This window comes from Bombus affinis, chromosome 14 (genome assembly GCF_024516045.1).
Source record: "Bombus affinis isolate iyBomAffi1 chromosome 14, iyBomAffi1.2, whole genome shotgun sequence".
Lineage (NCBI taxonomy): Eukaryota > Metazoa > Arthropoda > Insecta > Hymenoptera > Apidae > Bombus > Bombus affinis.
In genome coordinates this window covers 3,507,993-3,523,139 of record NC_066357.1, presented here as the reverse complement: position 1 = coordinate 3,523,139, position 15,147 = coordinate 3,507,993, and the positions used below count along the sequence as shown (strand labels likewise).

The 15,147-nt window shown below is 42.7% G+C and overlaps 1 protein-coding gene across 9 annotated transcripts in view; it reads right to left on the bottom strand.

The window, feature by feature from the left end:
* The window catches only part of LOC126924385 (serine proteinase stubble-like), a 76,680-nt gene that overhangs the window by 26,626 nt on the left and 34,907 nt on the right, over positions 1–15,147 (bottom strand). The window contains exons 1-2 of one of the 9 annotated variants that reach the window (XM_050738808.1): positions 1,167–1,896; positions 377–943 (exon numbers count right to left, since the gene is read on the bottom strand). The exons of 7 other annotated variants lie outside the window; for them this stretch is intronic. The gene's annotated coding sequence lies outside the window, so the exon portion shown is untranslated. Of the gene's footprint in view, positions 1–376; positions 1,898–15,147 lie in introns of those variants that run through there. One more of the 9 variants, XM_050738810.1, reaches the window with a different exon arrangement.

The window sequence follows — 15,147 nt, the reverse complement described above, 5'->3', positions numbered from 1 at the left end:
CTAGATCTCCACTAGTAGATATATCAACCACAAATTAGCCCTGTTGAAAATAGAATAGTATATCGATCACATTCGACTATTATAGCACCAGAAGAAGGGAAGGTTAACGACACTTAAAAAAGAGGGAACAGTGGCGAAGGCGAGGGTAATCGCGACCGATTCATCGAATTCCGTCCGGTTCGCAGCTTGAGTTCCGTCTTTGCTGCGGATGAAGTTGTACCAAGGCGAGAAACGATGGATCGGCACGTTGGCGCGCGCGCGCGCGAGAAAGAGAGAAAGAGAGGGAGAGAGTATTGAGCTTCGATCAGCAGCGCGAGGAACGAACACGATTTTCTAAAGGAAGCACGGAAGAATGAGAGACACGCGGAAGAAGTACCTGGATCTCCCGTGGGATCAGACTGGTCCGTGACTGGTCAGTCCTCGTAATTACTTCATCCGCGCTCGCTCCGAATCCTGGTATCCCGATGGCTGGTTGCTTCGATTCCCGCTGCCCGATGACCCGCGGATCGCCATGTCACTCGCCATTCTGAAACACCTCTACCGCCCCGAATTTTTCACCAATTCCTTCCTTCGTTTCTAGATGAGTCTCTCTTTAGTCCTTTCACACATTCACATGTCCTAATCACATGCCCATTTTGAAGGATCGTTGAAATTGTCTGATCAATGTCGGACCTAGAAGGTCGAACATTTGATACACATTCGGATCTGCTTTCTGGTGAATCACTGGTGACGTAGAAAGATTTGGTCCAGGTGTTTCGGATCAGAGGAACCGCTGATTGATGCGAGAATCGCTTCCTCTCTAAGGAGAGGCCTATGACTCAGGCGGATAGAATTCGAGATCCACGCCGATGAACCGTTGTATTTAATTTCCGGGGGGTCGAGAACGGTTTCTGTCTTCGTTAGATCGCAGTAGATCGAGTTCCGACGGCTGCCTCAAGGAATCCTTCGCGAAAACGGTCGTTCGATATCATCACAAATATTGTATAACTCCGGGTCAAGAATCTTCCATATAAAATTCCAACGATTATTACTGTTCTCTCTCTTTTTTGCCAATTAAACTGATCCAGTTACGGGTCACGAATCGAATTCTCTAGGTATCACTATATAATTCGATAGGAAACTAAATAGATTCTCGAAAGAAATTGAAATTGGCCAAGTTGGTGCACCAGTTTAAAGGACGACTGGATGGCCTGGTGCATCGATTTGGTCCAGGCGACGATCCTCAGATGGAAGGAAGGAATCCCGGAGGATTCGATTGGTCTACGAGAGATCGAACGACCGAGTAGTCGAGGTTTAACCGTGACGGACGCCGGCCTGGCACTGAACGGCTTAACCGGTATACAACCACTGACCATCACCATCGTAGCCATCATCGGCCTTCCTCGTCTCGTTCCTCCTGGCTGCTTCGTTCCTCTCTCTCGTTCCACCGGCCCTCTTTTCTCCTTCTCCTTCTCCCTTCTTCGTTCACCCTCTTCTTTTCTACCGCTAACTACTATCGCCACCGTCACTCGTCCTTCTTCCAGCGCCGATCCTCTTAGGCCGTCGCGGCGTCTTCGGCTATTCAAGGTCATCCGGGGAAATATGTCAAAATCGACCCGGCATGCGCTCCCGTTCGACTCGGCGCTCCAGTCAGCTGGACTCGATACACTTTCGTGTGTTCGTGAATTGGGCTATACGATTGTTTTCCGAACGGTACTTTCCACTCGTCAACAGTCAAAGATAGTTAAAATTATGATGAACAGAGTCGACATGTGAATTTTCTCTACGTGATCGTGAACGGTACTTTTGAATTACGAATAGTCAGTGGTAACTAGAATTAGTCTGGACAGAGTTGTTACGTGAATTCGCTGTTCTTTCGTTAAATAGTGTTTATCGATGGATACGACGAATCATACCTTTTTTAAAACAAAGATAACTAAAATTAGAACGAACGGGGCTGATACAAGCTGATAAGAATAAATAGAATCGACTGATAAGAATAAAACTGACAGCAATAGAAGTGCTAGGGAATTCTCGCATAATAAAAAATGACAATAAAAAAGTAAACTACAATTTATCGAATATAATCGCTTTTGTAGTAATGATATGATATATGGTTTCAAGAACGTGACAGATCTGACGATTTGTATACAGGCTCTCGTTCGTTTTTCTTTCTCATTAATAGTTCGACGAAAGGAGGTTCCAACAAGTAGTCCACATATTTAGCCACCAGCGATATACAAACCGGCGACGTTGCGGCTTGACAAAAAGCAACGGTAGAAATTTAACAGATGTTCCAGCAGATAAACTCGTCGTTGCGTTATGCTGGTCCTAGGATCCGACAGCGTGACGTATCGAAACGGTCGCTTGATTCGTACACGAATTCCACCCGTGTCTCGAAGAATGGATCGTGTATACACGAAACTTGCCTCTCGTCTATCTACCTAGTAAACGTACTCTACTCTCGGAACTAGGCCGAACGCTTCTCATTGTGCTCGATGCTCATCTCTCGAGGGGAGCGAAGGATCGCATTTGCATTTCGCGCGCGTGAATTATTCGCGCGGTCATCTATCAAAATCACGTCCAGCGCGTGTCAGTCCTCGCTTCCTCGAGGATCGAACGATGATAACGAGGCCAGCTCGCAGCGGTACGCTTCGCGAAACGATAGGATATGGTGGCTCGAAACGCGTTCAGAAAGCAAGAAAGCGGATTGCTGGGCTCGAGGGGACACGGAACGCGGTAGGCGAGAAGAAACGAAACGGCGCAACGGAGAAAACATGCAGCCGCCAGCCCGTGACGCAATTAACGACGAAATTATTTCCACTAATTGCGAGGCAACTCGCGCATCGGCCGCGGCGTCGCGGCCACCGGCCCTTCCCCACCTGCTCAACACGTTTTGCGAACCGTACGATGCGAAATTTTTTGCGCGCAGCTCGATGCAAGCTGGAATCTGGATACGTGCACCCAAGTGTATCGTTTTAGATTCTATACATATGTATATATACGAAAGCTTTTGAAAAGCCTGGGATAAAAGGGCGAGCAAGCGGTAACACACAGTTTGAAATGTAATTTCAGTTAATTGGAACTTTGTTTTGTTTTCTGTAAGGGCTGTTTGAATAGGTATTTCGGAATTGAGAGGTTTAAAGGGAGAATGGTACAAAGGATGGTATATAAAATGTATAATTTCAGCAGGAACAAGAACTTAACTTTCATTGTTTGTTTCAAGCAAATTCCTAACAATAACTCTGCTGTCAAGACCATTCCTGTGCCACTTTGGCTTAAGACACATCCATTATACGTATTTGTTATACAAATTTGAAAGCTCTCTAGACAAATACAGTTCTTTTTTATACCTGTTTCATAAAAAGAAAAAAAAACACTTACTCCTTTACTACATACTCACTACTACGCTGTTATCTAAACAAATAATAGAACAACCTAAAAATATGCAATAAAAACAAAATTCATAGTATACGTAGAAATTTAGCATACTCTTCGTTTCTATACTCTACAGAATAAGAGTAAAGAGTAAAAATTTAATTGCACTAAAATTCATGCACAAGTGTGCACATAATTTCTCGCTGTACTCTGTAAATTTATACACTATGTCCCACGCGTACTGGAGCAATTTTTTCCTCCTGCGTTACACGAAACGTGTAACATTCCGCGAGTGCTCTGTTATCTAACAGAAGCAGGCACCTACTCTAAATGAATTGTTACAAAAATGGCGACACGGTGAAATTAATTCATGTTCACGGGCGGTGGTAACGCGGTTCATGTAAACGCGGTGGTAACACCAGCTGAGCGCGAGTGCAGATTAGCGGTAACTCTCCCGTGGCGTGGAGGAAGTGCTGTGGCCCATTCAAGTAAAGGCTAGTTTGCACGTGAGCTTCATTCTGTCCTTCGTGTCTCGCAGTGTATTAAAACAGCTGTCTGACCGAGAAAAATTCGACCCATCATTTTAGTCATATTTTACCGCTTAATTTTTGTCTATTTTAACTTTCTAAGCGCTTAAGGATTTTTAATTGGAATATTCAGATAACGCGTACATAGAAGTCGATGATTCATACTATATCTACGAATACCATATTTACTATATTTATTATTCATGTTATATTTCTTTCCAGTCTATCGTGCATTGTTATTTGTTCGACAATGGAAGAGGTAGGAGGTAAAGCGGAAGAAAAACGACGCGAGAGCTGGAAGAAGGAAAAGATGGAAAAGAAGTAAAGAAAGAAAGAGGAAGAGGAGTAGAAGGCAGAGGCGGGTATCGAGAAAGTTATCGTTCGATAAGACGACTCGTATAATGAGAGTACCGGCTCTGAACCTGATGGTCGAGCTGTTTCCTTTTTGCTGAAAAAAGAGAGCTATTTCGCTTCTTACCGCTCCAATGATACCAGCCTATATTAATTAATTCGAAGCGCACCGACGCGTGACGGCGAAACGCCGCGATCAAAATGGAGCAATCTGAAGGAACGGGACGAAAACCGACGGGAAAAGCGACCGAGAGAATCCGTTTGTTGCTCGATCGTCCGTGCCACGTGAACACGTTTCATTATGGACATAGGCGTTTAATTTCCACCACGTGCGCATGGCTGACCGAACTTTAGTTACACGCTGGTATTTGGCAAACGTGATTTTGGTTTAATTAAAACTAGAATAAACAGCAAATATATATGGCACCGTTTAAAGTATACAAAATATACAAAAATGACACTGTTAAAAATATAAACTATCCGGACAGTTAGTTTCGACTAGATGTGATTTAACTAGAAAGTTATAGATGAGCTGATCTATATGCATTGATCGTAATGAATCTAAAAGTTCACAATATTTACGATCGATTGCTTAAATACTAGAAGCTGATTCCAGCAAAAAATATAGTTTCTCGAGGAATTTATTGGTATCTGCACGGTAATGTTCGCGGATTGAAAAGTGCCATAACGTTACTTCTTTCCTAAGAAACTGCAGAAGATGCCCAGGAGACTCGACCTTAACAAAAACTGTCATTTCCTCCAAGTTGGTCCATCTCTCACACTCGTGGTTCGCGATCCGTTCTTCTTCGGTTTCCAATCGATCACCGCCGGATAGAACAATCGATCTGCCGCTGAGAAATGGTGAAAAACTTGAGGAGAATCGAGCTGTAGCCAATTGAACGGAGCTGAGTGACGAGAGGCTGCAACGGGCGGCCGTTACTCCAGAGAAATACCACGAAACACGCGAGAGATGAGCTGGCAGAATGGAAAAAGTGGCGGAAGGCAGAGAAAGAGAGTAGAAGGATAGGAGGGCAGAACGATACGATGATCGATCTATCGACAGAAGCAGGAATGTTATCCCTCCTCTATCGACCGGCACGTACCCAGCACTCTCTAATGACACGGCACCGTCCATCTTTCCGCCTTCTCGCGTCCCCGCTAACTCGTCTGGAGCTTCCGTCCATCGTATCCTCCTCATCCAGCCACCTATCTTGCCTCGATCTCTTTTCGAGGCCTTGGTCGATCCACGATATTCGGTTCCACCTTCTGTTTCTCTATCAACGCTCTACATATTGCATCCGCGGCATATGAAATGAATTTTCTGTCAGATTTGAATCGAATCAATGTCTGTTATTCTTTGTCTCGTCGTCAATTGTGCCAATTAGAAGCGAAACTCATCGAGTACATTTCCCGAAGATTTCTCAATTTCAGTATCACGATATCTGATTAACGTTCATGTTTTTAGAACCAGATAATTTCACTTTGACTTCGTAATAATCAACGTAATAACAATCATGAAAATTAACTGAATATATATCGTTTTGAAGAAACTATATGTAGAATTGTATTTGAAAAAGACGATAGTGAAAATTTGGAAGTATTCTTGACAAGAGGAGATCGCGAGTAACATAGTACTCTTCTTCCAATCTGCTTTAAAATCTCCGTAACGATACATATAATATTAATTATTAATCAGCGTGTTGCTACAAGTCTCGTATAGTTCGAGTGGAAACGTGATCGATAATAAGCTTCGAGCCGATAGAGTTTCTCCTCGAATCAGTCGTTAGAGCTTTCCTTTTTTCTTCTTTCTTCGTATTCCAGGCTAACTATCGAATCTTGTAGATCCGAAGACAACGATCGCTCGATTACGATCTAGCAGCTTAGCAGGCTAACTTAGCTACGCGATGCCGGATAAATTAAAATGGATCTCTATCGAGGGCGATAGCACCGACAAGATCAGCAGTAGAATCTCTATGCGAGACTTAGGCGTGGTTGATGCACCGAGAGCATCGTTAAGATTCACGACTAATTGCTAGAATCTCTTAGTCAAGCCATAACAAGGAGATATTCTAGGTTAGCCGGCCGGCTTACATTCTGCGTCTGAAAGCGCGTATCTGTTACCCGTCGGACATCCGATGCGAATATTCGAATCGACCAGCCGATACAGCATCGAATTTCGAGGTTACTTGGCCGCGTCCCGCCATCGATATATTCAATTATATCGCGGCGAACGGATCGATCTCGGCCGACTGACAATACCACGGACTGCATTCTCCTCTTGCTTCGTATACTTTCACGCGAATGTTAATGTCGACTCCGTACTGTTGCACTTGTCAGATTTATTCAAACTATGTGCGAGACTTTGTGCTTCTGTTATCCATCCCATTATAACATGTATTTCCAACTTGCGGATGCTTTAAAAAAAAGATAAAAGTATAGAACCGATAATTGTGAAATTTTAGATTTATTAGATTTGTTAACAAGTGCAAATTTTTATTTGCCATAACTACGAATACTATTAAACTTTGATATGGTATGCCCCCGAATTAAAATTAAAGCTGTAATAATATTGTAAAATATAAAACTATGATATCTATACCTTAAAACTGCAAACTATATCAGAATTATAAATGCTTAGTCTGCGGAAGAATTGGTAGAAAATTCAAAGGCGCAGAAACGTACAGAATAACGCGCGATATAACTTCTTCAAAATTCCAAGAACTCAAGGAACCCGTACATATTGCAATCTCCTCACGATTCATAACCAAAAGCTGACGCACGAATAAAAGAAGAAAACCTCCTCTCCTGTCTGTCCCCGATGTGCAGGAGAAAAACGGGAGCATCGCGTCAACCGGTGGCACGACCAGCACGAAATTCCAATTTTACTTTCCGACAGCGGGTACCCAGGCCGAAACGCGGACAGAGGGTATCCGGGCCAAATTTGAATGAGTTGGTATAGGGAGTCTGGGTTCGCAGGCCCGTAATTAAAGCAACGTACGCGAGTTGGGGCCCTGGGACGCGCGATACATCAACGTGTCCGAGTGATTACGGTGCTGGTAGCGAAAGGCTGGCCCTATCGTGAATTAAATCTTATTCTCAAGCAGGCTGTAAAGGGTAGACCAGTATCTGGGGGGGCTTGTTTTTCCTGCTAAGTGTATACACAGACGCCTGGTGTCCCATCCTTTTGCACAGTATCTCCGGAATGGACGTTTTTAAAGGGCCACGCCGTCTAATCGAGTGAAAGTGGCGAGGTAAAGAGAACGCGTCGAAAATTAGTTTTCGATTAACTTTTTCGTGGCAGCCAGTCAGCCAGGCTGGCTGCTCGTGCACCGTGGAAATACCTGAAATGATGATAGTGGCGAGCAGACGCATGATTTGCATGATTCCTCGGTAAATCTGTCGGACTCGATTTGACGGAACGCGGCGAGCTTCGTGAACGATCGCGAGATTGCTGAACCGAATAAACCGGCTTTCTTTTTCCCTTTATACACCGACGTGTTTTTATTTAGAAACTTCGCTTTAAACGATATACGCTATCGATCAGAAATTTCGAATCACTTTCTTAATTGTAGTTGCATCGAATCTTCTGTTCATTTTGTTATTAATTCAGAATTAATGTTGTTCGATATCGATGATGATATTATTCTGTATTAATTTTTCACTCAATTTTTTCAGATATATGCCGTTGATATCATAATTTAGATATGAAATAACGGAATGCTAACCTAGCTTTCTTTTAAATTCATTGAATTTTAGAGAGCATATATTAATTCCATACTCAGATATTTAGAAAATATTAACGTTATAATTTAGAAATTATGCTTCCTTATCCTGGAACGCAAAACCTCGCAAGTTCTGATCAGCGTGAATTAATTAACGAAGATTTCAAGGAAAACGAAAAGTAGGGCAGTTCGGCTGGATTTCCTCGGGAATTTCACAAAGTTTATGTACAATAAATTCCTCGATCAACGAGATTGAACGTAAGACAAGATAAGAGGGAAAATTCGCGGGTGATGATAAGTTTCGTGGGAAAACCTGCGCGATCGGTAGTCGACGTTGCATTGGAACATCGTTACAGAGTAAACGTTTAATTTGTATCGATGCTTATCGACGCGCTATCAGTACAACTATCGCGCCAATAGGTAGCAGCTTTAATTGCGGAACAAGTGATACACGTTTTGTAGACTATGTTACCTGCCTTTATCACCGTTTCTATGATATATCGTGTGGCAATCTTCGTTTAAACCGTGCTCGAAACCCTCTGTAACGATCGTTTGCTGTTTGGAATTACCGTCGATGATATTAAAATTGAAATACCGTCCACGAGATTTGACGTAAACGTTCTATCGGTATTCATTTGAAAATTTTTATTAATCGAATACAGCAAAATTCATTAGATTCAGAGTTGCGATTAGAAATGTACAGTATGCGATTAGTATATACAGAAATTATTAGATAGAGTATACAAGTTAAAAGAGATAAAAAGGTATTCAAAGATTCGTAGAAGTTGCATGCCTCACTTTACAAAACGTCGATTTATGATACTCTCTTTCTTTACACGAGATTAAGCAAAACTTTCTTATTGAATCATTACACTCGAGGCTAATCCCGCGTGATTTCTCTGCTGATGAATTTCATTCTTTTCCCACTCTTACTTTCATGTTTGTTTGCTCATTCCGATCATCGATCTCGATTAACATCGCTTCGACTTCCTTTTCACCCACGTAAAAGTACGCTACAATCGTCGTTTTCTATAAACTTCTCTATTTCATTATTTACGTACACAACCGATATTTCATTCGATATTTTCAAAGAGCAAATATTTGATTTTCATTTATCATAAGGAGGTAGGTATCATAAAATGAAATTACCAATAATAATAAAATTTATAACTTCATCGCTCTTCTCCAATTTTCAATTTCTGAGGTTGATCGATGTAGCTTTCATCCGACAATTTAGCGACAAATTCAGTCGCTAAAATTCATATCAGAGTTCGTCGATTCACCGACTCGGTTCGATTTTAATTAATCGAGTGGTGAATAGCTGCGCGTTTCGATAATTAATCGCGCGCATTCGACGGGGCGCGTCGCTGAAAATCGATACCCGAGGCGAACAGCCTTCGAAAGCGTGCACGCGCGTGCACCGCAGGAATACCGGACGAGTAAGTCGCTTACCGTTACCGTTAATCGATGTCTCCGAGCGTTACGTTTTACTCTTACTAATCCCCCAACGAAAGTCCACGACGACGTGCACGAACCACGAGGTAGATAAACTCTTAGCCGAGCGGGCAATTACCGGATCCCCTTCTCGTCCTTTGCCATCGAGTTAATAACTCACGTTTTAAGAGGCGGCCTAGCCTCTGCATAGAACAGTTCGTTAATTGCTTTTCACCAGCGTTTTCACGGTATTCTGCTTCCCCTTTTCTCTATGTATGATCACTCTTTGTGATCCTAGATCAGATCCTTGTTAGCTTAGAATCGTATTTAAAAAACTGAATATTATCATACTTGATAGCTACAATTTTATGTTTATTTTTTACTTAGTTCACCAAGTTTTTAGTGACGTATTTGATGCAAGTATCGACACTTGCGAAACAATTTTTCATTTCGATCTTTTTAGTAGATACAAATTTCGAATTTTAAGCGTCGATAGCTATAAAGAAATCGCCGAAACTAAACACAGATATCTAAGAAACTCATTCGGAAAAATCCTATTAATGTTTTGCAATGTTCGATGAACTCTACAATTCGTACCTAATGTAGTTCCAAAAATGATTTTCAGACTCATACTTCTCCAAGCCATGCCTTACGATATAAGACTATCGGTAATCGAGAAGAGAACGACAAAATTCCTACAAATTCTCGAGAAACTTGCAGTTCAACGAACGCCAATGTCACGTAGCAGCTTCGCCTTTCGCCTGTTCCATGGCGAAACGAAGCTAAACCAGAGGAAATTGACTGAAAATCGCAGCTAACGAATCGTCCATGTTCCATACAGAAGCTAAAGTGTCGCATTTAGAGCAAAGTACGGAGAATGTCGAAAACGTGGCTGTTTAACCCTCTGAATTGGAGAGGAAATGTCGCGATATCGAGGTAACGACCCGAGTCTAAATAATCAGCGTCGAGGCAGAGAGTTCTCTCGACGAGATTTCACGGAAGTCGTTTCTCCGGCGAGCTTTTAATTACGAGCGTGGTAGCTGAACGCCATGACGACCCTTTCCCTCGATACGATTATCGTCTGAGACGACTTTCGGGAGAGACTGGCCTCTCTCTGCGATGAAATTACATTACACGAGAAACGAATATACAGCTTCGTCCCGAATTCGAGTCGGGACCCCGTCTCTTCTTCGACCATTATACGATCGCTTAAAACTGATGGTTTACGGCCGAAAATCGTTCCACATGCGGATGGCGAGAGTTCTGGGCAAAAGTTGTCGAGGGTCCTCCGCGGTGAAATGATTCGAAGTGGCGTAGGACCGTGTTCATGACCGACTTCGACATTTGATGGCCTCTCGCCACGAAATTACGCGTAATAACACGGTATTGCTACCATTAAGCGGAAGCTGGCTGGGCGGTTACGCGTTGGCGAGACGCGAACTGTGTTTGGCACGTTCTTATGCTTCGAAGATTTATTTTCCCACATTTATCTTCTTTGTGCGCGAGCGTTATTTTGCTGGTTTAGTCGTGGCTTTTGGGGGAATGGCGTGTAAAAGTGAGCGTGATCTGGTAATCGTGAGATAGATCGACAATAACAGCACAATGGTGTTAATGAAAATGGATGTGATAAGGTTACGTGTATTTATGTAGTTTAGAGAAACGTAAACGAATACAAACGTACTGTCCTACCTATTTTATCTATTCTCCGTTTGACTTATTTTCATCTCTTTTACGTATGTATTAAAGACTCTTAATATCTCGAAATTCATCCAAAATACACACAAAAAGTCAAAGAGTTTGAGAAACTCTTACGTTTCTGAACTTCCACTTCCGAAACTAACGCGAACCTTCCATGCGTGCGTCTTGAAAACGCACAATTTTCCGAGGCAATTTCCCCTGACAAGCTCGTAGACACGCGAGCTACGATTTCCCTTCAAGATGGATCCTCCCATCCAACAATAGGCACGAAAGTAAAAGGAAAACGATGGAGCAACCCTATCTAATGCGAGGAGCCAGACGGTGTGTGGCGTTCCATCGCTAATTTGGAGAAAGTTGGAAGCATAACAGCGATTATCGGCGTTGAATGGACAACTCACGGATCTGTACGTGTACTCTCGACAATGCTGGTCTCTATGTGGATCTCTCTCGAGGGATATTATCCCGCTCTTTGGCGTCCAAATGGCAGGGAGTGTGTTCGCTCGCGCGCGTATTAAGAGCAACTCGCTCGTTAGTTCCGTTTAGACGATGCTATCGTACACGTAGACGTATACGTTATACTACAGAGAAAGATAGAGAGAAGGGGCATTCTCCTTGCCTTTCTTTAATTAGTCCTTGCGAGGTAGGTGCAATTAAATCTGCCTTGCCTACCCGCCGTGCCATGATAAATTCGTCGGCCAAACAATTAGGTGCCGTGCTAGAGATTAATAATTTTAATCCGACTCGACTGGTAAACGCAAGGGACGGGAACGATCACGACCTCGGTTATTTCATGCTCGTTCGCCGATTCCTTCCTGAAACTCGTCGACCATTCGGCGAATTAACGAATCGTCAGCGAAGGCTACGAAGGATGCGAAATTTAATATATACTTGAGCCGCTATGCAGAAGAATATTTTTAAACCAATATATCGAGAATAAATTATTTGATTCGTTCACGATCATTTAATCGGTATTTTACGTATAATTGTAGGAATGTGTATCTGATTTTTATTATTACGAAAGTTTCAGCCAAATTAAATTCAAGAAAGCTACATTCACAAATATTTTAGACAATTTATATAGATAGGTATAGCTACTTATTTGTCTTCATATCATACCATTCTAATTATAAATCATACGCAGACAACATATGTTATATCAAGGCGCGCATTAAAGCTCGGTAATTCCATTATTAAAAAGCCAGCGAATTAATTAACACATATAATAAATGATTGTAGTACACGTGATGAATGTAAATTTTCAATTAAAGTCAAGACATTTCTAATATCAAAAAATCCGCCGAATTAATTAACACAGTTAATAAATAAATGAACGATCAACCTAAATTTTTGATCGATGTGAAGATAGTTCCAGAATTAAAAAGATATCGAATTAATCAACACGTGTAGTAAATGACGATATAAACGACGTCTCTAAATTCTCGATTAAAATCGAGAATATTTCCACGAAACAATTTCGAAGTAACATCCCCTGGCATATTCCTCTATCCGCGATGTTCCAGCTGGTTTTACATCCTCACTGAGGACACGTCGTGTCCAGCGGTAACAGTGTACACACGGTTAGACCGATCCAGGGGCAAGGATCGGGTACATGGTCCTTCGATTTGCATAAAGCGTGGGTATACCCGTTTCAGCTTCGCGAAGATGCCGTTCGAGAGATGCATCGGGTCGCGACGAACAATGCAAAGAGAATGCGTGTACCGGTGCACCTGTCCGTCCCGCTTCGACGTAACTTTAATGTGTAACTTCCGCCCACGCGTGCTCGCCTCGAACAAGCGCGTTCGCGCGTATATACCTGCGTGGCTCAGGTGTTCTTGGCCTCAGTGAAAGTATCGCCGTTTCCGGCGCGACACCGTCCACCGCGATTACATCAGTTTCGACCATTTCTTATTTCATATGCTAATTACAGCGAGCCGTGCCAACTGATCCGGAATTTCAACGAAAACGAAGAAGCTTCTCAAACGAGACTGTCTCAAGCGAGATAATCAAGAGATTCCCGAGGAGCTTGTTATTTGAATATTATCGTAGGAATTTGTGTTATGCGATTGTAGGGAGGATGTATAAGCGATACGATACAATTTCAACGTCAAAGTAGAATTACGATTAACGTTAGAAATGCCAGTGATTAAACGCTTAAAATTCGCGATAGGAGGAGCGCTTCTCTTTTGTGTTCTAATCTAAATCACTAATCCAATCCTTCCACGCGTCTCTAATATCTGGAAAATCGCAATCTCGTAAGAAGAATGACAATAAATATAATAAATGTAATAAACTGACAGTAAACACGGAAGATCGCAGAAAATTCTCACCGTCATGTAATCAGAGTGAAAATTTGAGGATGCTGCGGAATAATTAACGTATCAGGAACATCGTCTAATTACCGGCATCTTTGCGTGATGTTCCTTCATCGTCAACGATCGTTCACGTATCGTTTACGTTTTTTAATGACATAATCCGGCGTCATTCATGCGACGGCGTCTGCGTTGATCGTTTTACCTGGTCCGAGGGATTAGCTCGCCGGCGCGCGATCATTATGCAAATTGAATATGTTTTACTTTAATTGTAGGAGGCAGGCGTATACGACGATCTTTGCGATTTCTCCTTTACCACGGATACCTGTCGGCGTTTACTGATCGGACACGAGCCAGTGATTTTTGCTCCATAGCCACGTGAAAGCTCGCATGTTTGCTCTGTCAGCCATTTTTCTGCTTGATGCGATGATATTTCGCATGCACGGTATACCGGGACGCGATGAGAAACCGCGATAATACTCGTTATTTATTAATAATGTATTAATTCGTCACGCCGTGAGTAAAAAGACGAGGAAGAAGAAAAGAGAAAGAAAAAGAAATAGGAGAGAAAAAAAGAGGAGAAGAACTAGCAACCGGACTGTGTATTTGGTTTTGAGGAACAGAGGCGAATTCGTCCGAAGAAAATGGGCCGAGCTCTATGAGAATTTCAACGACACCGATGTGAAACCTTTACAACCGGAAGTCCGAGCGTCGGGTGAAAACGCGCGAGGAATCGCGCGCCTCTTTTTATGGATTGCCTTGATCCGGCTCCGAGAGCCTATAAGGGAAAAAGAAAATCGTGTACGAGTTCCGAGTAACGCCACTCCCGTTTTCAGGCTCGAGAGCCTCGGAGATAACGCCTCGATCATCACCTATGACCTCGACTCGAGCTTCGAGAGTGGACATTTATCGCGAATCGCTCATTCGAACTCGTCCCTAAGCTCGCTTCTAATAGCCAGCAGCGTTTTAGCACGCACGCCTACTACCGCTTCTTACGCTGCTTCAAGATAATTACCGCCGATTAGCTGAGAGAAATCGTTCTTCTATGGGAGAATACTTGTGAAGCTCGCATACAAATGGCTGGTAATCGGAATTTAACGTACAGACGGAGGATGCATGGAAATAAAGAAGAGGCGCTCGTTGTCTCACTGAATCTTTGCTTTAAACGAAATGGAAAACGAGCGACGATCCTTTCGGTATTTTCTGTAGTTTATTTCCTGTTTTGTTCTTCGAAAGCAAACGTTAGAGGATAAGAGTAAATATTATTGGCAAGGTATTATCCTTCTTGGCTGAGACTGAAGAAGGCTGAAATTTTATCGTTTCCTTTGTACCGTACGTCTTTCTTCAGCCTATATAAAGTATTCTTAACCGGTCTTTCCTAAAAGTCTATATAATGTAGCGTATAGGAATACGCACGAAAAGTATTTGCACGTATTTCTACTTTCGGGTGTCATTCTTTGCTCTAAACGTGTCATCTGTTATCGTACTTTCGTGGCGATCTTCCATCTTCTTGGTTCCTAGGTTTAGAGACTGGGAGATCGAGGACGATGGAAAAGTCGACGGATCTCTCTTAAGAAGGTCGTCGGGTGAACGCCATGGGCGTCGGCGTTGCCTGGAGAGAAGCTGAAAAACTCCAACAAAGCCAGAGAAGGAAGAGACGAAGAAAACACAGACACGGAGAAACAGATAAAACCGATGTTTGAGGAATCGATCGGAACGATCTTAAAGGCGTGGACATCGTCTCGTAGG